Genomic DNA, 19,881 nt, shown 5'->3' with positions numbered 1-19,881 from the left:
CATTTTTACTAATTTGTAAATAAAGCCAGTTTGTTATTTAGAATGATTTATTTCTGTTTTTGGAGGGAGAGAAACCAAAAGCCCACTGTCACCTCATGGGTCTCCCGGTCGCTGATGGCACTATCAAACCTGTATCAACACAGTTTGCACTGCGATGCCTTGTCTTAGACCACTGCACCACTCGAGAGGCTCCATCCACAAGGTTTTTAATGATTTAATGCTGATCATTTGCCTTGCACAAAGTATCTATTGTCCTGAAATTAGCCCATAATGGTGCTGTACCACGTGACCGGCCGGGAGTAGGCTACAGTACTACAGTAAGAGCAAAATAATCCTAACATCTCCACACCCTAATTGTAGTCTAAGTTTCTCTTAGAATAAAAACCTTAGTGTAACAACAGTTTTAGTAGGTAATACTGACGAGTAGTAACAAAAAAATAAGTGTATTTTTCTGGGTGTTCGCGTGTAGGACAGAGGAATAGCAATTCTTACACTATTGTTCTAAATTCAATCACCTTCTTCATCCTCATCATTCAGTTCATTGAAATTCTATTTTGAAGTCGTGCACAATTATCGGTTTCTATTTGGTTTATGTCGCCCATTCATTGTCAGTGAGAGACACATTAGGCCTTGGGATCCAAAAGCATATTGAGTTCTCTAACTCCCCCTTGCGCTGATCTGGAGCACTGAAGTAGTGACGCAGGGTACCGTACTAAACCACAAATGACCTCTAAGTACCACAGCATAATCTCAAAAGTCCTGCAGCATAGATGTCATTTTTTGGAATCTGTATTCAAATACTTCCAAAGTAACTATTTGTTCCCAAGGAAAAATAGTTAATTTCCACAAAGCATAGTTACAACTATATAATGTACAGGGGGATCTTTGAAGAACCCTACATAGAGAGTTCTAGATAGAACTCCAAAAGGTTCTACCCAACACCAAAAAGTGTTTCCCTATGGGGACAAACCAAAGAACCCTGTATGGTTCAACCTTTTTTTCTAAGAGTCATTTAACACTGTGTCACTCCCTGGCCATAGAGAGGCTTTTATTCTCTATTTTGGGTAGGCCAGGGTGTGACTAGGGTGGGCATTCTAGTTTCTAAATTTCTATGTTTTCTGTTTATATGTTTTGGCCAGGTATGGTTCTCAATCAGGGACAGCTGTCTATCATTGTCTCTGATTGGGAATCATACTTAGGCAGTCTTTTTTCCTTTGTATTTTGTGGTTAGTTGACTTTGTTTGTGGCACTATAGCCCTAGTAAGCTGCACGGTCGTGTCTTGGTTTCTTGTTTTGTTGGCAACATTTATATAAATAAAGGAAAATGTACGCTCACCAAGCTGCACCTTGGTCCGGTCATTTCCACGACGACGTCCGTGACACACTGTCAGTGTTAGTTTGATTTTAACACTGTAGAATTTGCAGTGTATGCAACAATTCACTTGTTAATGTACTTATTTAAAGAGAAGAGAATATGATGTTACTATTGGTGTATTAAAATGAGAGGTAAGTTGATGTCACCTTGTCCCCTTAGTAAAGAAACCAAGTGGTTGACATGGGGGAGGGGACAAGTAACTTTATGATCAACCTTGAGCAATGACTCAACAACCGTTTTTTTTCATACTTTGATCAGATTTCCTTCAAATATCATCCAATTTCATGAAAAACATGATTTTGACTGTTCATGACCTTTAACACCTTTAACAATAATTTGCTGTTGTAATAATCACAAAGTTAAAACACATGTATATGACTTCATTTATAAACTATATTAAACTACCGTGGGTATTTGAAAAGTCGGTATTCTCAAATAAACTACAAACTACAACAATTTTCTGCCCAGGTCTAGTGTTTAAGGGGGATTAGTATAGCCCCACTCGCTCTGAGACACATGCCGTTATTGTAGCGATGGACAGCCCAATGGGCCGTGAAATCAAACATGGGTGCTACCAGCCAAGCCTAGCTGTGTGTGTGCGCGTGCGTGTGGGATTGTGCTACCATTGTGTGTGTGTGTGTGTGTGTGTGTGTGTGTGTGTGTGTGTGTGTGTGTGTGTGTGTGTGTGTGTGTGTGTGTGTGTGATAGTGAATTAAAGTATATTAGCATGGGTACAGGCTACAGGGCAGGAGATCCCATCTGTTATTTATCCAGAGTGGAGTTTCTACAATGGTGGATCTTGACACAGAGGCCTAGTGATTCACCATACAACACCATATGAAACACTTTATTGTTTGCTTGGAAATGTATTTTCCCCAAGAGGGTTTGATCTTCCAAAGGTGGCACATTCACGAAGATGCCTTAATTAATGTATATATGTAAATATTGTATATTGTGTAGTGCATGTTGTATTACAGTCTTGGTCCTCAGAGACAGTTGAGGATACATGGTGCGAAGAGCAATGGAGGCTGATACAGAGGTGTTGTGTTGGGGGTTAGGGTTCATTTGTATTTTCATTTGTGCATTCATTCCCCATTAAGATAATGTTGAGCTTAATATGCAGTAAGTACTACACAACCTAATGAATATCTGCTTGCCTTGAATAACTAAGTCATGTTGAAGACGTTTTCTCCTGCTTTGTGCCAACTGAATGTGACCCTGATGTGGAGCAGAGGCCTTTAGGCCGGACTTCCAGTTGGGGCATGGCCCTGGTAGTAGCTCAGCACAGAGGCTCTCTGTGCGTCCCAAATAGCACCCCATTCCCTATTTACTTTACAAAACTAGTGCACTATATAGGGAATAGGGTGCCATTTGGGATGTAGCATCTGTGTATTGATGTAGGGCTATTGGTCTTCAAATGAAACAAACATGAATGTTTCCAGGCATGTAAATGATTAACCATAAATAGCTGTAGAGACTACCAGGGAATATATTCAAATAGGAAAGCACAGAGTCATTGCTGTATACTGATAACACTGTCTCACCATCTTTGCATATACCCTTCCATCTTACTAAGGTTTGATGTTTGTTTTAACAGTGAAGCTATGCCAGCACTGTACAAGGTTGTGTACTGTGCTGTTTGAGAGAGCGAGCGAGAGATTCATCCAAACCAAGTGACACATTTGACTTTCAAATAGGATCTTTGTTTACTTTCACAGCCAGCTGTCTAGCTGTTCACTGTCTGTAGCAGCCACAGAGACTGGAGGGGGCTTGGGCTTAGTACAGGAGAGGGGAGGACAACTTTGAGGAAATGTAGCATGGGATGTGTCCTAATTGGCACCCTATCCACTATATAGTGCACTACTGTTGACCAGGGCCCACAGGGAATGTGGTGCCATTTGGGACGTACACATGGGTGGGCAGAGTACTGTACATTTAATGTTGCCTATAATCTTCAATGAGGAACGTTGTAACACTTCACTTGAGCCATGTGGTAATTGACGCAAAGACGCAGTAAATAGACAAAGGCATTTTGTATTCAACACACTTGAAAGAGAATTTAGAAAAGGCTCAAATTAGCATAGTAGTTTCTTTACTTTCTTAACCATTCCATCACGATCCCAGTGTAAACTTGTCAGCTGGTATCTTACGGAATAGACTGTGTTTGTTTTAAAGATGGGCCTGTGGTGCATTGACAGGCCCAACGTGACTTAAACACCCTTTTCCAAGAAGTGCTAGACGATGCTTTTCAGGCCATGCTTTCTGAGTGGCTAAAGTGGCAAGCCAGAGGGTGTGTGTGAGTGTATGTGTGTCTGTGCAAGTGTGAAATGTGTACATGTGGGCGAGAGTGTGTGTGTGTGTGGTACGTGCCTGCCTGCATTTTTGCACGTGTGTATGCATTCGTGTGTGTGTGTGTGTGCGCGCTGGCATCTGTGTGTGTATGCACTTACGTTTGTGTGTGTGTGTGTATGAGGGCAGAACTCCCAGGAAGGCACGGGGCAGGCTGACCCTGAGCGTGATGATGCAAGAACACAGCAAGCTGAGAGGGATAATGTGGCCTGCCAGGCAGATCCACTCATAATTGGGTGATGCCACTTTAGAGGAAAATACAAAGACTTAAACTGTGGGTTTCCGTTCCATGCCGTCTCAGTTCTGTTCTGCTCTCTGGGACTGCAGGCCTGAAAGCTGTTGATATAACCACCCACACTGGTGGATGAGGAGGAGAGAGGGGAAAGGAGAGGAGTGTATCTCTCTCTGGGGCTACCTTTCCCCATGAGAGAGTTTGGGGGAACAGTGTGTGTGTGTGTCCATAACATATATTTGTGCATGCGTCTGTCTGTGTGTGTTCACTCCTGAGTATGTGTGTCTGTGCATCTGTGCATGTGTGTGAGTGTGTCCATGCTCTTTTGTCTGTGTGTGAGGCCGTGATCCCCCTGATTCAGCTTCAGAGATCACAGTCAGGAAATTGAGTCCAGTATAAAGTATTGGATGAGGCTTGGCCCTAGGGGCATATCGAACCTGCCCTGAGTGGTCTGGGTCTCAATGTCAAACACAGGTCTACAGTCAGAACCATCCCTCTCCCAACAGCTCACCGCTTCCCCACGTCTGCATGGATCCAGTGTCTCAAGTCTCAGACAGCTGATGTGGTTTGTGTGTATGCACGCATGTGTATACATGTGTGTGTGTGCGCTTAAGTGCGAAAGTATGTGTGTGTGTGTGTGTGTGTGTGTGTGTGTGTGTGTGTGTGTGTGTGTGTGTGTGTGTGTGTGTGTAAGCCCGTGCTGTGTGTGTGTCCGTGCCTGCATGTGCGCGCTTGCAAAGGTGTGTGTGTGAGCCTGCCATCTGTGTGTGTATGTGGTGGTGTTTGGACAGTGGAGCAGGAGAAAGCAGTTTGTCTCTGTAGGGGGAGTTCACAGTGATCAATAGGACACATTCTAATCAGGGGAGGGGGCAACATCCTGTACATTGGATTGGAATGGTCAGGGGGAGCTGTTTGAGTGTCGCGACTCAATGGCCCAAGTGTGGGAGAGTAGGCCAGTGTGTGTGTGTGTGTGTGTGTGTGTGTGTGTGTGTGTGTGGGCATGAATGCCCGTGTACGTGTGTGTGTTCACCCAGGGTTAAGCCTGATTCAAGAGCCATCAGAGCCCCACACTAATGAATGATAATGCATTAGAAGTAGAAAGGGAAGGTGGGTTGCCAGGTTGAGAGGCGAAGGGCTTTAGACAAACGGCCACTTGAGAGAGGCTACAGTTCAGAGCCATCACAGATACACAGATACAGGCTGTGGTTTAGCAAGAGCAAGATCCTATTCCCTACATAGTGCACTACTTTTGGTCAAAAGGGAATGCCATTTGGGGCACATGCTTTATCTCTGGCGTAATGATAAACACAGGAAGTGTTGGGGACCTGGGAGTCCTGGGCTTGGATAATAAAAGGCCATTGTATCACAGGGAGTTGATCACAGACAGCTACTGTAGCAGCCAGCATGGAGTGGACTGACTGACTCCTGGGGATTGGTACTGGAAAAACTAAGCCCAAATTCTTAAAGGAGGACTGGAAGACTTTGAACTGCTTTTGAAATGGATAACAGTTTAAGAATCCTCAAGTGTGAGTGAGCCTTTGAGAGTCAAAGTCTGTCTGTCTGTCTGTCTGTCTGCCTGTCTGTCTGTCTGTCTGTCTGTCTGTCTGTCTGTCTGTCTGTCTGTCTGTCTGCCTGTCTGCCTGTCTGTCTGTCTGTCTGTCTGTCTGTCTGCCTGCCTGCCTGCCTGCCTGCCTGTCTGTCTGTCTGTCTGTCTGTCTGTCTGTTTGTCTGTGAGTGCGCTTGCATGTGCAGACCTGTCAATGTTGGAGTGTATCATACTACATAAAGCAGCCGTTTCCCTTCTAGTGAAGCTGAATCCCAGTAGGGGACTGATTGTTTCTCCTTAGGGCAGGCCGGCAGCTGTCAGTGTGTTAGGGAGGAGGTGGAGTGGGGCTGCTATAAGGTCACCATTAGGGGGGAGGTGGAGGGGTGCTGATATAAGGTCACCATCCGTAGTTAGTGGGACTGTGAAGTATAGTCTTCATGACTTTCACACTATTAAAGTATGGTGTCATCAAGAGAAGGAGAAAGTATTACCTGAGAGCTCCACCAGAGCAGAGAGCAGGAGAGCGAGAGAGAGGGGGATAGAGGTAGGGAGACAGCCACAAAGAAAGAGAAAGAGGGGGAGATAGAGACAGAGAAAGAAATGAAAAGGGCTGATAGGAAGGTGACAGCAGCATGGATCTTTGAACTCCTAAATCCTTTGAAAAACGCTCTTTATCAATCTGAACGTCGTCGCACCGATACACTACGGAGCAGCCCGTGACCAATCCCAGCCCTCGCAATTTGCATTGGTAATGAGGAAGTTTATCAAGAATACTGAAGTGTAAAGTTATGTCTTCTCCCGGGGTCTTTGTGAAGACATTTAATGTAGATTGACTCATGGTTTGTCATGACTGTTTGTCAGATGTCTTTTTCTCTATACGGTCACCTAATAATGGTTCTTACATGGACCGTCTGAGTTTCTGTTCAGTGATTCATCTGTACAGTTCATTTGAAAGGTAGTCATTTAAAACATTTGGAAAACCAAGTGCAGCCCTCTGTCTGTTTATCTGAATGTTAACAGTGGTTGGTTTCCTATTCTTCTTCTCTCTCTCCCTGCGGAGGCCAGAAAATGCTTCTGATTAGCCACATTATTATTATTGTTCTCACCACTTCCTGTGTGAGCGGAGCGTTCAATTACCCTCTCGACCTGTAAATACCGTGTTTAGCTGACCTAAGTTGTCAGGCAGCGAGTGTTGCTATGGCAACAGGATGTACTTTTATCTTGGAAGAGGGGTTGTGGGGAGGGTGGGGAGGCTGAATAAGAGACGTTTGTTGGTTTGTGTTTGTGTGCTTGCTTGCTTGTTTGTTTAAGTGTGTGTGTGTGCGTGTGTCCGTGTGTGCGTTTTGACGACTAAGTGCTCTAGCCTTTTGTTGTTTTCAAATGGTCTATTATTCTTTTAAAGCTAAGAAATGCATTCAAAGTCCAGTCCAGTGCCTTCGGCATTAAAACAACAGGGCAGGCTAATGTGGAAATCAAGGTAAACTACTGCCACAAGGCTCTTATGCATTCAGACATCCATTTTACATTTTGCAAAATATGGTATGCTTACAATGTTTTAATGATAACTCCAAGTGAGTGGTTTAGGTTGCTCCAAGGTGTTCATCGGTTAAAGTAAATAAGGTGTGTGGACAGGTGTCTTTTATACTGATAACAAGTTCAAACAGGTGCCATTAATACAATGTAATGCGTGGAGGACAGAGGAGCCTCTTAAAGAAGAAGTTACAGGTCTGTGAGAGCCAGAAATCTTGCTTGTTTATAGGTGACCAAATACTTGTTTTCCACCATAATTTGCAAATAAATTCATTAAAAATCCTACAATGTGATTTTCTGGAATTTCTTTTCTCATTTTGTCTGTCATAGTTGAAGTGTACCTATGATGAAAATTATAGGCCTCTCTCATCTTTTTAAGTGGGAGAACTTGCACAACTGGTGGCTGACAAAATACTTTTTTGCCCCACTGTATATATATATATATATATATATATATATATATATATATATATATATATATATATATATATGTATGTATATATGTGTATGTATGTATGTATGGAAATGATGCAGACAATTACATTGATGGAAGCAACAATCTTTCCGGAATATTAAAGTTGATCCACCCCCTAAAATTAAAAAAAAAGTTGGGTGATTTAACTCAACTCTATATGAATGATCACATCAGAGCTCCCGGAAAGTTCTCTCTCTCTCTCTCTCTCTCTCTCTCTCTCTCTCTCTCAAGTACTTGATGTCAGGCAGCAGAATTGCAGATCTGAGGACCGGTGCAGACAATGGGGCAGTGTGTGTCTGAGAGTATGGCTGTCTGTTGCAACTTCTGAGGTTTCGAATTCTCTCCCAGTCTCTCTCAGTCTCTCTCTCTCTCTGGTCCAGTTGTTGCTGTCAGCAAGCTCCCAGGTGTCAGCAATCTGTTCCGTCGTGCGATATTCAGAGTGACAAATTGAAATGGCCCCCGTCCAAACGCAGCCTGCACCTCACCTCTCTCCCCTCTGTCTGACATTTCAGCTTACTTCTCACAGTGAGTTGGAGAACTCCCAACATTATTAGACTAAGTTTGATTTTCCCTTTATGAATTGTTTTAGGTAGGAATACGATCTGGATTGCCTCCTGAATCTCTGTGTATGGAGCCTAAAGCGTTGGGCCTCAGTGGAATCAATACTGTTGAACTCATTGGTGTAGACCTGAGAAGTGCTTGTTGATCAGAACAGTTTACTGGTCAGTGTCCTCATAGAGAGACAGAGAGAGCTCAGGACTAAGATGACAGTTTAGTCTGCATTGATTGCAATGTATTGACTTATGCATCATGGACCTTGATGCATATCTTTTCTCAAAAGCATCACTTTCTGTAGCTTATCAGCTGGTACCAGAGTGTTTCGATCTGATATTGTCTTCTGAACAGATGGCTAAACCTTGAGGGGTTCTCTTCTTGAAGAGGGAGAGAGAACTGCATGACTCACAGTTGATGAGTGGCTACAGTGAAATAGAGTGGACTGACTGGTCAGAGGGGCGTGTCATGGTGCGCGGAATAAAGCACCTCTCTCTCACACACACACTCTGTCTTCCTCTCGCTCGCTCACTCTCTCTCTCTCAATTCAATGGAGATTTATTGGCATAGGAGACATTGCCAAAGCAAGTGAAATAACCAATAAACAAAAGTGAGAAAAAAACTAATTTAACAACCGTGGTGGAAAAAGTACTGAATTGCCATACTTGAGTAAAAGTAAAGATACCTTATTAGAAGATGACTCAAGTAAAAGTGAATGTCACCCACTAAAATTCTACTTGAATTAAAGTCTTAAAGTATTTGGTTTTAAATGTACTTAAGTATCAAAAGTAAAAGTAAGAATCATTTTAACTTCCTTATATTAAGCAAACTAAATGGCACAATTGTTTAGTTTTTTATTTACAGATAGCCAGGTGCACACTCCAACACTCATAATTCACAAACGAAGCATTTGTGTTTAGTGAATCCGCCAGATCAGAGAAAGTAGGGAGGACCAGGGATGTTCTCTTGATAAGTGTGTGAATTGGACCATTTTCCTATCAAAATGTGACGAGTACTTGGTTGTCAGGGATAATGTATTGAGTGAAAAGTACAGTATTTGTAGTGAATTGTAGTGAATGTAGTGAATTTGTCATGTCTTATTATGTCTGTTCCTGTCCTTTCCCTTCACTCTGTCTCTCTCTGCTGGTCTTATTAGGTTACCTTCTCTTTCTCCCCTTCTCCAGCTGTTCCACATCTCCCTAACTGTCCCCACCTGTTCCCTCTTTTCCCTCTGATTAGGTCTCTATTTCTCTCTCTGTTCCTGCTTCTTTCGGTGTCAGATTCTTGTTTGTGTTTTTCATGTCAGATGCAGGTTATCGTTCGTTTGCTTCCACCTTGTCCTATCCTGTCGGAGTCTGCCTGGCAGGTGCATCCTGCACTCTACTAACTATCTTTTGTTCCATTGACAACGTCTGAAAATCTATGCCATTCCTGTTTTTCATTAAAAGAACTCTGTTTTCTGTTAAAACCGCTTTTGGGTCTTTACTCAAACCCTTTTACTCCGCCGTTGAGACCCTGGCCGTCCAAGTCTCCGACCTCTCAAGACAGGTTCACCAACTCCACCTCGATACCGCCCACTTCCAAAGCCCAGGATCAATACCCGCCGTGTTACTCTGGGGAGCCCACTGAGCTCATTCCTCACTCAGTGTGATGTGGTGTTCTCTCTCCAGCCCAACACTTACTCCAGGAGCACAGCCCGCATCGCCACGTCATTTCTCTCCTTACCGGACGGGCGCGTGAGTACGGCAATCTGGGAGGCGAGGGCTGAGTGTATTAACCAGTATCAGGACTTTAAGGAGGAGATGATACGGGTTTTTGACCGTTCTGTTTTTGGGGAGGAGGCTTCCAGGGCCCTGTCTTCCCTATGTCAGGGAATCGATCCATAACGGATTATTCTATTGAGTTTACTCTCGCTGCCTCTAGTGACTGGAACGAGCCGGCTTTGCTTGCTCGTTTTCTGGAGGGTCTCCTCGCCGAGGTTAAGGATGAGATCCTCTCCCGGGAGGTTCCTTCCAGTCTGGACTCCTTAATAGCTCTCGCTATTCGCATAGAGCGACGGTTTGATCTTCGTCGCCGAGCTCGTGGAAAGGAGTTCGCGTTCTCCGTTTCCCCTCTCCACATCAACCTGCATCACTTCGGATGCTGAGCCTATGCAGCTGGGGGTATCCGCATTCGGCCAAAGAGAAGGAACGGAGAATCACCAACCGCCTCTGTCTCTACTGCGGCTCCGCTGGTCATTTTGTCACCTCATGCCCAGTAAAAGCCAGAGCTCATCAGTAAGAGGAGGGCTACTGGTAGCGCAACTACTCAGGTCTCTCCTTCAAGATCCTGCACTACCTTTCCGGTCCATCTCCGCTGGCCCGGTTCATCTGCTTCCTGCAGTGCCTTGATAGACTCTGGGGCGGAGGGCTGTTTTAACGAGACCTGGGCTCGGGAACATGACATTCCTCTCAGACAGTTAGGGGAGCCCACGGCCTTGTTCGCTTTAGATGGTAGTTCTCTCCCCAAGATTCAGCGTGAGACGCTGCCTTTAACCCTCACTGTCTCTGGTAATCATAGCGAAACCATTTCTTTTTAAATTTTTCGTTCATTTACACCTGTTGTTTTGGGTCATCCCTGGCTAGGTTATAACCCTTCTATTAATTGGTCTAGTAATACTATCCTATCCTGGAATGTTTCTTGTCATGTGACCTGTTTAATGTCTGCTATCCCTCCTGTTTCCTCTGTCTCTTCTTCACAAGGAGCCTGGTGATTTGACAGGGGTGCCAGAGGAGTATCACGATCTGCGCACGGTGTTCAGTCGTTCCAAGGCCACTTCTCTCCCTCCACACCGGTCGTATGACTGTAGTATTGATCTCCTTAACAAACTACTCCCCCCGGGGAGATTATACTCTCTGTCGGCTCCCAAAGGATTATTTGTCTGTATCGCTCGACGCCGGTACCATAGTCTCCTTTGCGGGGTTTTTTTTTGTTCAGAAGAAGGACGGGTCCCTGCGCCCATGCGTGGATTATCGAGGGCTGAATGACATAACAGTTAAGAATCGTTAAATGTCTTCAGCCTTGAGATCCTGCAGGGAGCCAGGTTTTTCACCAAATTGGACCTTCGTAACGCCTACCATCTCGTGCGCATACGAGTGGAGGTGCGTTTAACACTCCGTTAGGGCACTTTGAATACCGGGTTCTTCCTTTCGGCCTCTTAACGCTCCAGCTGTCTTTCAGGCACTAGTTAAACGTCTGAGAGACATGCTGAACATTTTTGTTTTCGTTTACATGGACGATATCCTGATTTTTTCACCGTCTCTCCCGATTCATGTTCAGCACGTGCGACGCGTCCTCCAGCGCCTTTTGGAGAACTGTCTTTATGTGAAGGCTGAGAAGTGCACTTTTCATGCCTCCTCTGTCCCTTTCTCGGTTCCGTTATTTCCGCTGAGGGCATTAAGATGGATCCGCTAAGGTCCAGGCTGTCATTGATTGGCCCGTTCCTAAGTCACGCGTCGAGCTGCAGCGCTTTCTTGGCTTGCGAATTTCTATCGTGTTTCATCCGTAATTTCGGTCAGGTGGCAACAAACGTGCTTTAAGTGGTCCGTTTCCGCCCAGGGAGCTTTTGATCTTCTTAAGAATCGTTTTACATCCGCACCTATTCTTGTTACACCTGACATCTCTAGACAGTTTGTTGTTGAGGTTGACGCGTCAGAGGTGGGCGTGGGAGCCATTCTTTCTGCTCCCTCTCTGATGGCAAGGTCCATCCTTGCGCGTTTTTCTCTCATCGCTTATCGCCGTCAGAAAATTATGATGTTGGTAATCGCGAACTGCTCGCCATCCGCTTAGCCCTAGGCGAATGGCGACAGTGGTTGGAGGGGCGACCGTTCCTTTTGTCGTTTGGACTGACCATAGGAACCTTTACATCCGTTCAGCCAAACGACTTAATGCGCGTCAGGCTCGTTGGGCTCTGTTTTTCGCTCGTTTGAGTTTGTTATTTCTTATCGTCCGGGCTCAAAAACACCAAGCCTGATGCTTTATCTCGTCTCTTCAGTTCTTCTGAGGTCTCCACCGACCCCGAGGGGATTCTCCTGAGGGGCGTGTTGTCGGGTTGACTGTCTGGGGAATTGAGAGGCAGGTAAAGCAAGCACTCGTCACCGAGCTTGTCCTGAACCTTCTGTTCGTTCCCCGTTCCTACTCGTCCGGCCGTTCTTCAGTGGGCCCACTCTCATCGCTTCCATTCGCCAGCGTTTTGGTGGCCCACTCGGGAACGTGACGCGCCGATTTGTCGCTGCTTGTTCGGTCTGCGCGCAGACTAAATCTGGGAACTCTCCTCCTGCCGGCCGTCTCAGACCGCTTCCCATTCCCTCTCGACCGTGGTCTCACATCGCTTTAGATTTTATCACCGGACTGCCTTCATCAGCGGGGAAGACAGTTATTCTTACGGTTGTCGATAGATTCTCTAAGGCGGCTCATTTCATTCCTCTCGCTAAGCTCCCTTCTGCTAAGGAGACGGCTCAGATCATTATCGAGAATGTTTTCCGAATTCATGGCCTTCCGTCAGACGTCGTTTCAGACAGAGGCCCGCAGTTCACGTCTCAATTTTGGAGGGAGTTTTGCCGTTTGATTGGGGCTTCCGTCAGTCTCTCGTCCGGCCATCCCCAGTCTAACGGTCAAGCCGAACGGGCCAATCAGACTGTTGGTCGCATCTTACGCAGTCTTTCTTTTCGTAACCCTGCGTCTTGGTCAGAACAGCTCCCCTAACTCGCTTCCTTCGTCTGCTACCGGTCTATCTCCTTTTCAGAGTAGCCTCGGGTACCAGCCTCCGCTGTTCTCATCTCAGCTCGCCGAGTCCTGCGTCCCCTCCGCTCAGGCTTTTGTCCAGCGTTGCGTGCGCACCTGGAAGGGGGTTCGGCACTTTGCCGTAATAGGGCGCAGACTGTGAGGGCCGCTAATAAGCGTAGGACCAAGAGTCCTAGATATTGTTGCGGTCAGAGAGTATGGCTCTCCACTCAGAACCTTCCCCTTAAGACAGCTTCTCGCAAGTTGACCCCGCGGTTCATTGGTCCGTTCCGTATTTCTCAGGTCATTAATCCTGTCGCAGTGCGACTTCTTCTCCCGCGCTATCTTCGTCGCGTTCACCCGGTCTTCCATGTCTCCTGTGTTAAGCCCGTTCTTCGCGCCCCCGCTCGTCCCCCCCCCATCCTTGTCGAGGGCGCACCTATCTACAGGGTTCGTAAGATTTTGGACATGCGTCCTCGGGGCCGTGGTCATCAGTACCTAGTGGATTGGGAACGGTCCTGAGGAGAGGAGTTGGGTTCCCTCTCGGGACGTGCTGGACCGTTCGCTGATCGATGATTTCCTCCGTTGCCGCCAGGTTTCCTCCTCGAGTGCGCCAGGAGGCGCTCGGTGAGTGGGGGGGGGTACTGTCATGTCTTATTATGTCTGTTCCTGTCCTTTCCCTTCACTCTGTCTCTCTCTGCTGGTCTTATTAGGTTACCTTCTCTTTCTCCCCTTCTCCAGCTGTTCCACATCTCCCCTAACTAGCTCATTCACACTTTCCCCACCTGTTCCCTCTTTTCCCTCTGATTAGGTCTCTATTTCTCTCTCTGTTCCTGCTTCTTTCGGTGTCAGATTCTTGTTTGTGTTTTTCATGTCAGATGCAGGTTATCGTCTCGTTTGCTTCCACCTTGTCCTATCCTGTCGGAGTCTGCCTGGCAGGTGCATCCTGCACTCTACTAACTATCTTTTGTTCCATTGACAACGTCTGAAGAGGATCTATGCCATTCCTGTTTTTCATTAAAAGAACTCTGTTTTCTGTTAAAACCGCTTTTGGGTCTTTACTCAAGTACATAACAGAATTGCCATAAATATAAATAGTAAAGTACAGATACCCCAAAAACCTACTTAAGTAGTACTTTAAAGTATTTACACCACTGTTAAACAACATCAACAACAAACTATTAGAAATTAACAGACTATATTGCACTCAAAGGTTTCAAAATGTTAAAGACATTTCAGGTGTTATATTATCAGCTACGTACTGTGTTTTAGCAATGTGCAAATAGTTGTAGTACAAATAGTAGGTGAAGATAAATACACATTTAATTATTGGTGGTATTTACAATCTTGGTGCTTCACTGGTAGCCCTTTTCAATGGCAACTGGCCACAAATCTTGCTGCTGTGGTTCAAATAGCGGTATTTAGCCTAACAAATGTGGGAGATTATCAAAGTTTGATTTGTTTTCTAATTATTTGTGGGTCTGTGTGATCTGTGTCTCTTAGAGTTCATACATTTGTCGGGAGATTAGAAAGTGCAGCTCAGCTTCCACCTAATTTTGTGGAAAGTGGGCACGTATCCTGTCTTCTCCTGAAAGCCAGGTCTGCCTATGGTGACATCTCTCAACAGCAAGGCTATGCTCACCGAGTATGTACATAGTCAAGGAATTCTGCCACTGTGTACTCTCTGTTTAGGACCAGTTAGCATTCCAATTGCCAGCAGCATAGGGTGCTGTAGGGTGTTGTCGTTTTTTGATGGGACATTAAACGGGTGTCCTGACTCTGTGGTCACTAAAGATTTCATGGCACTTGGTGTTAGCCCCGGTGTCCTGACTCAATTCCCAATCTGGCCACCTAATCATACCCAGCTTCATATTGGCTCATTCATCCCTCCTCCTCTCCCCTTCAACCCTCCTGTTGTGTTCGTTTCATGTTCCTGGTCCAAAATGACCACCCCATTATAGCTATCACCTAATGTTCCGGTAGATCTTTTTATCAACTTAAGTTCTTGTGAACATTACACGTTTTGAACTTCTATTTGCTATTTATGACATGTAGGCCTCATTGATCTGAGCTCATACAACTCGCTTTTGAGGAAAAAAAATGGATGGATTATTTTGAATATAACAAAATACTCAGATGAAACACATTGTGATATTTATCACAGACTACTTTGTGTCAACGTTTAACAAGGACACTTTCCTCCTCACCAGTGTCATGATCAAAGATATGATCAAGAGCCTCACATACAGTTGTAAGGTCCTGGGTGTCGTGAGGGTGAAATCAGGCGCAGGAAAGCAGAGTTCAATAAAGTGCTACTTTAATGTGCTACTTTAATGCACACACGGTCAAACCACTTACGGGCGCTCAAACCAAATGCCCCAGACACAGGGAAATGAAAACAGTCTAGCACTAAATACACTAATATGTACATCTAATGCAAACACCAGGGTTACAATAATTAATCCCGCACAAAGAACCAGGCGGGCCGGCTGACTAATAAAGCCTTACTAATTTTAACCAACTCAAAACAGGTGTACTTAATAAACACATAAGGAGGGGGAGAAAATAATCAGTGGCAGCTAGTAGGCCGGCGACGACGACCGCCGAGCCCCACCCGAACGGGAAGGAGAGCCACCTTCGGTCAGATTCGTGACAACAGTATATTGTTTGGTTGTTTTGCTGCCACAGAATGACTTGTGAGCAAGGCCTCAAAAAGCTTTATATACCAGAGCTGCGAGAAACGTTCTATATATTATTGAATCAATGTTGCAATTGTTTGTAAGAATGCCAACAGGTGTGGTTCCCGTGGGGGAAGGAATTTATTGGGGAAAGGTTCTCGTGTGGAGTGGAGTGAGGTGTGTGTGTGCTCAAACACACATGCATGTGGGGGTCTGGGAGAGGAAGTGTGTCCATCTGATGATTGGGCATGTGCCTGAACAAAATTTGATACACTAATTGTAGTCTCACCAATTCTAATGACCGGGCATATTTGACAGGGAACACCACAGGTGTAAAAAAGTTAAATAAAACACCTCCTACTCTCTCTCCTTCACCTTTCTGCTCCCAAAATCCCCCCCCCCATCTTTCTATCATCCCTCCCTCTATAGGTCACACCTCGCTGCAGCGTAATCTTTTCGCGTCTCAGCCCACTGTCCAGTCCTGGCCCATGGGAATACTCTCTCACAGCAAGTCACTGGTGTGGACCGACAGACCATGGACCACAGGTCTGCTCTAGTGCCCTCACCTGGCACCATCCAGCCATTGCACCTGCTCATCATTCTAACCTGAAACCCAGCAGGACAGAGAACAGAAAATGATTAACAATTAACAAGGTTGATGGAAGAAGTTTGGTTCGAACTTTAGAGTAATGGAGGAGGTTCCACACTTTTATTTTCATTGGAAAGCTATGTTTCAGTTCTTCGTCATCTGCCTGGCAAAAATATTAGTACATTTACTTTCAATTCTCTGTAAATTGTCTGCATCTAGCTATCTATTGATTTGATAGGAAAAACCTTGGCGTACCTCTTGTCACGCCCTGGCCTTAGTATTTTGTGTTTTCTTTATTATTTTGGTCAGGCCAGGGTGTGACATGGGTAATTTATGTGTCTTGTCTTGTCTAGGGGTTTATTAGATTTATGGGGTTGTGTTTAGTAGTTGTCTAGGAAAGTCTATGGTTGCCTTGAGTGGTTCTCAATCAAGGCAGGTGTTTATCGTTGTCTCTGATTGGGAACCATATTTAGGCAGCCATATTCTTTGGGTATTTCGTGGGTGATTGTTTCCTGTCTTTGTTGCACCAGATAGGGCTGTTTTGGTTTTTCACGGTTCTTGTTTTGTAACTTGTTCATATTTTCCATCTTTCATTAAAGGTTTTGTAACACCTCAGCTTTCTCCTTTTTACAGCTAAGACACCACAGAAAGTGGTTCCTTTAGCAGGATAGTGGGAAAATGTAGATGGTAAGTAGCAAGGTTTTTGTCCCTTTTCCAATTTGAAATTTTGTCTCTCTCACTCTCAAATTAGCAATTAAAACACCAAACAATTGCGGAGGCTGGCTCCAGCCGCTTCTACTGAGCTCACAGGCTATACCCAGCCCTACCTCCCCATGCTTTCTAAATGTCAGTCTGAGAAGTTCTTTAAAAATTGAAAAAAGAACCCATTACCAGTGACATTTATCATGTGTGTCTCTGAGCATAAGACATTCTGTGTGAGGATAGAGGCAAATGCAGAACACGAAATGTCTGAGATTAATTGAGTTATTGTCTCTCCACTGTCAGATGTTGTACTTATTCTCTACTACCAGACATGGGTTCAAATGTTGTTCACAATCTATCAAATGCTTTGTGTTTGGTTATCTTGCCTGCGGCAATGGGACCGATTAAAATAATCTAAAACAGGTATTCCCAAACCGGGGTTCACTTATATTGGAAGTAGTGCCTTTCCTCAGCCACAGTGTATTATGTGCAAAAGCACTATCTCACAACCCGATGAAACCTTCACTCTTGTGCAGACATTTAGAAACAAAATATGCCAATTTGAAAAATAAGGAGTTTTTGGAGCAAGAATTAAGGCGACTTTCGAGTAGTAAGACATGTATAAAAGCAACAGATATCATTAATAAGAAGGGGCAAGAAGCATCTTATATGGTCAGGTACTGAGTGGCTCGGACAGGCAAGCCCCATTCTATTGTGGAGGACTTAATTCTATATGGCTGGGACAATGCTGTGGAGGACTTAATTCAATGTTGTGGAGGACTTCATTTGGGAATGGCTGGGACAATGCAGGGGGGAAAAGGCCCAAAACTATACAGACAATCCTTCATCAAACACTGTTTCACAACACATCAGTGACATGGCAGGATATGTTTTGAAACAATTACTGCTTCACATACAAACCAGTAAATTATATGCGTTACAGCTGGATGAGTCTACAGACGTGGCGGGCCTGGCACAGCTCCTGGTAAATGTCCATTATGTTTATGGGGGTCAATTAAGGAATATATCCTCTTCTGCAAACCACTGGAAACGAGGACAACAGGAGAGCATATATTTTAAGTATTGGACAGCTTTGTGACATCAAATGGACATTGCTGGTCAATATGTGTTGGTATCTGTACTGATGGCAAAAGCCATGACAGGGAGACATAGTGGAGTGGTAACGCGTGTGCAAGCAGTTGCTCCCAACGCCCCTTGGGTACACTGCAGCATCCACCGAGAGGCTCTTGCTGCCAAGGGAATGCCTGACAGCTTGAAAGACGTTTTGGACACTACAGTGAAAATGGTTAACTTTGTTAACTTCTTGACGCTACTCATCCCTTTAGCGGGATAATTGTCTTCAACAACCGCTGAATTGCATAGCGCCACATTCAAATAATATTACTAAAAATATTTATATTCATGAAATCACAAGTACAATATAGCAAAACACAGCTTAGCCTTTTGTTAACCTCTTGAAACTCTGGGGGTGCAATTTCATTTTTGGATGAAAAACGTTCCCGTTCTAAACAAGATATTTTGTCACAAAACGATGCTCGACTATGCATATAATTGATAGCTTTGGAAAGAAAACACTGAATTTTCCAGAACTGCAAAGATATTGTCTGTGGGTGCCCTAGATCGCGAGCTACAGGCAAAACCAAGATGAAACGGCAACCAGGAAACCAGCAGGATTTTTGAGGCTCCGTTTTCCATTGTCTCCTTATATGGCTGTGAATGCGAGAGGAATGAGCCTGTCCTTTCTGTCGTTTCCCCAAGGTGTCTGCAGCATTGTGACATTTGTAGGCATATCATTGGAAGATTGACCATAAGAGACTACATTTTCCAGGTGTCCGCCCGGTGTCCTCCGTCGAAATTGGTGCGTCTTTTTCAGCTGCTGGTATTTTTCCATGCGATTCTGAGGGGAAAGCAGGCTTCCACGAACTGCATATCAATGAAGAGATATGTGAAAAAACACCTTGAGGATTGATTCTAAACAATGTTTGCCATGTTTCGGTCGATATTATGGAGTTAATTCGGAAAAAGTTTGACGTTTTGGTGACTGAATTTTCGGTTAGTTTTGGTAGCCAAATGTGATGTACAAAACGGAGCGATTTCTCCTACACAAATATTCTTTCAGGGAAAAACTGAACATTTGCTATGTAACTGAGAGTCTCCTCATTGAAAACATCCGAAGCTCTTCAAAGGTAAATTATTTTATTTATTTGGTTATCTGGTTTTTGTGAAAATGTTGCGTGCTAAATGCTACTCAAAATGCTAAGCTAGCTTAGCATACTCTTACACAAATTAGTGATTTGCTATGGTTCAAAAGCATATTTTGAAAATCTGAGATGACAGTGTTGTTAAGAAAAGGCTAAGCTTGAGAGCAGGCGCATTTTTTTCATTTTATTTGCGAATTTCAGAAATCGTTAACGTTGCGTTATGCTAATGAGCCTGAGGCTTTATTCACGATCCCGGATCCGGGATGGGGAGTATCAAGAGGTTTAACGTCCACCTGTCATGTCAGAATTTGAAAATAAGCTTTACAGCGAAAGCAATCCAAGCGTGTAAGTTTATCGATTGCGCGACAAAACATTATTTACACCTAGCATCAAGTAGCTTGGTCACGAAAAATCAGAAAAGCAATCAAATTAATCGTTTACCTTTGATCTTCGGATGTTTTCACTCACGAGACTTCCAGTTACACAATAAATGTTCCTTTTGTTCCATAAAGATTATTTTTTTTCCAAAATACCTGTGTTTGTTTGGCCTGTTATGTTCAGGTCTTTCCATCATTGTACAATTTTTTTGTGTGCACATCAAGCTTACGGACAATGTCAAATGTGATATGGCGAAGCGAAGTGAGTTGAGTGCGCAATTACGCAGGTACTTTCCCAAAAGGGATGACACAAACAACTGGATTCGTTATCCCTTTCATGCCCTTCCTCCAGTCCACTTACTGATATCTGAACAAGAGAGGCTCATCGAAATTGCAGCAAGGGATTCTGTGGAAATGAATTCTTATGTTTACTAATTGTATCATCTGTATGTGGCAGGCTTACAATGATGGCAATAAACAACATTTGAGTGTG

The 19,881-nt window shown here is 44.5% G+C and overlaps 1 long non-coding RNA gene across 1 annotated transcript; it reads left to right on the top strand.

Moving 5' to 3' along the window:
- Window positions 1-5,343: 5,343 nt before the first annotated feature.
- Window positions 5,344-16,702, top strand: LOC135515327 (uncharacterized). Its single transcript, XR_010451787.1, has 2 exons — window positions 5,344-5,482; window positions 15,928-16,702. It is a non-coding gene; the product is annotated as an uncharacterized LOC135515327 (long non-coding RNA).
- Window positions 16,703-19,881: the final 3,179 nt, after the last annotated feature.

The sequence above is a fragment of the Oncorhynchus masou genome, chromosome 27 (assembly GCF_036934945.1).
Source record: "Oncorhynchus masou masou isolate Uvic2021 chromosome 27, UVic_Omas_1.1, whole genome shotgun sequence".
Taxonomy (NCBI): Eukaryota; Metazoa; Chordata; class Actinopteri; order Salmoniformes; family Salmonidae; genus Oncorhynchus; species Oncorhynchus masou.
This window is presented reverse-complemented; position numbering and strand designations above follow the sequence as displayed.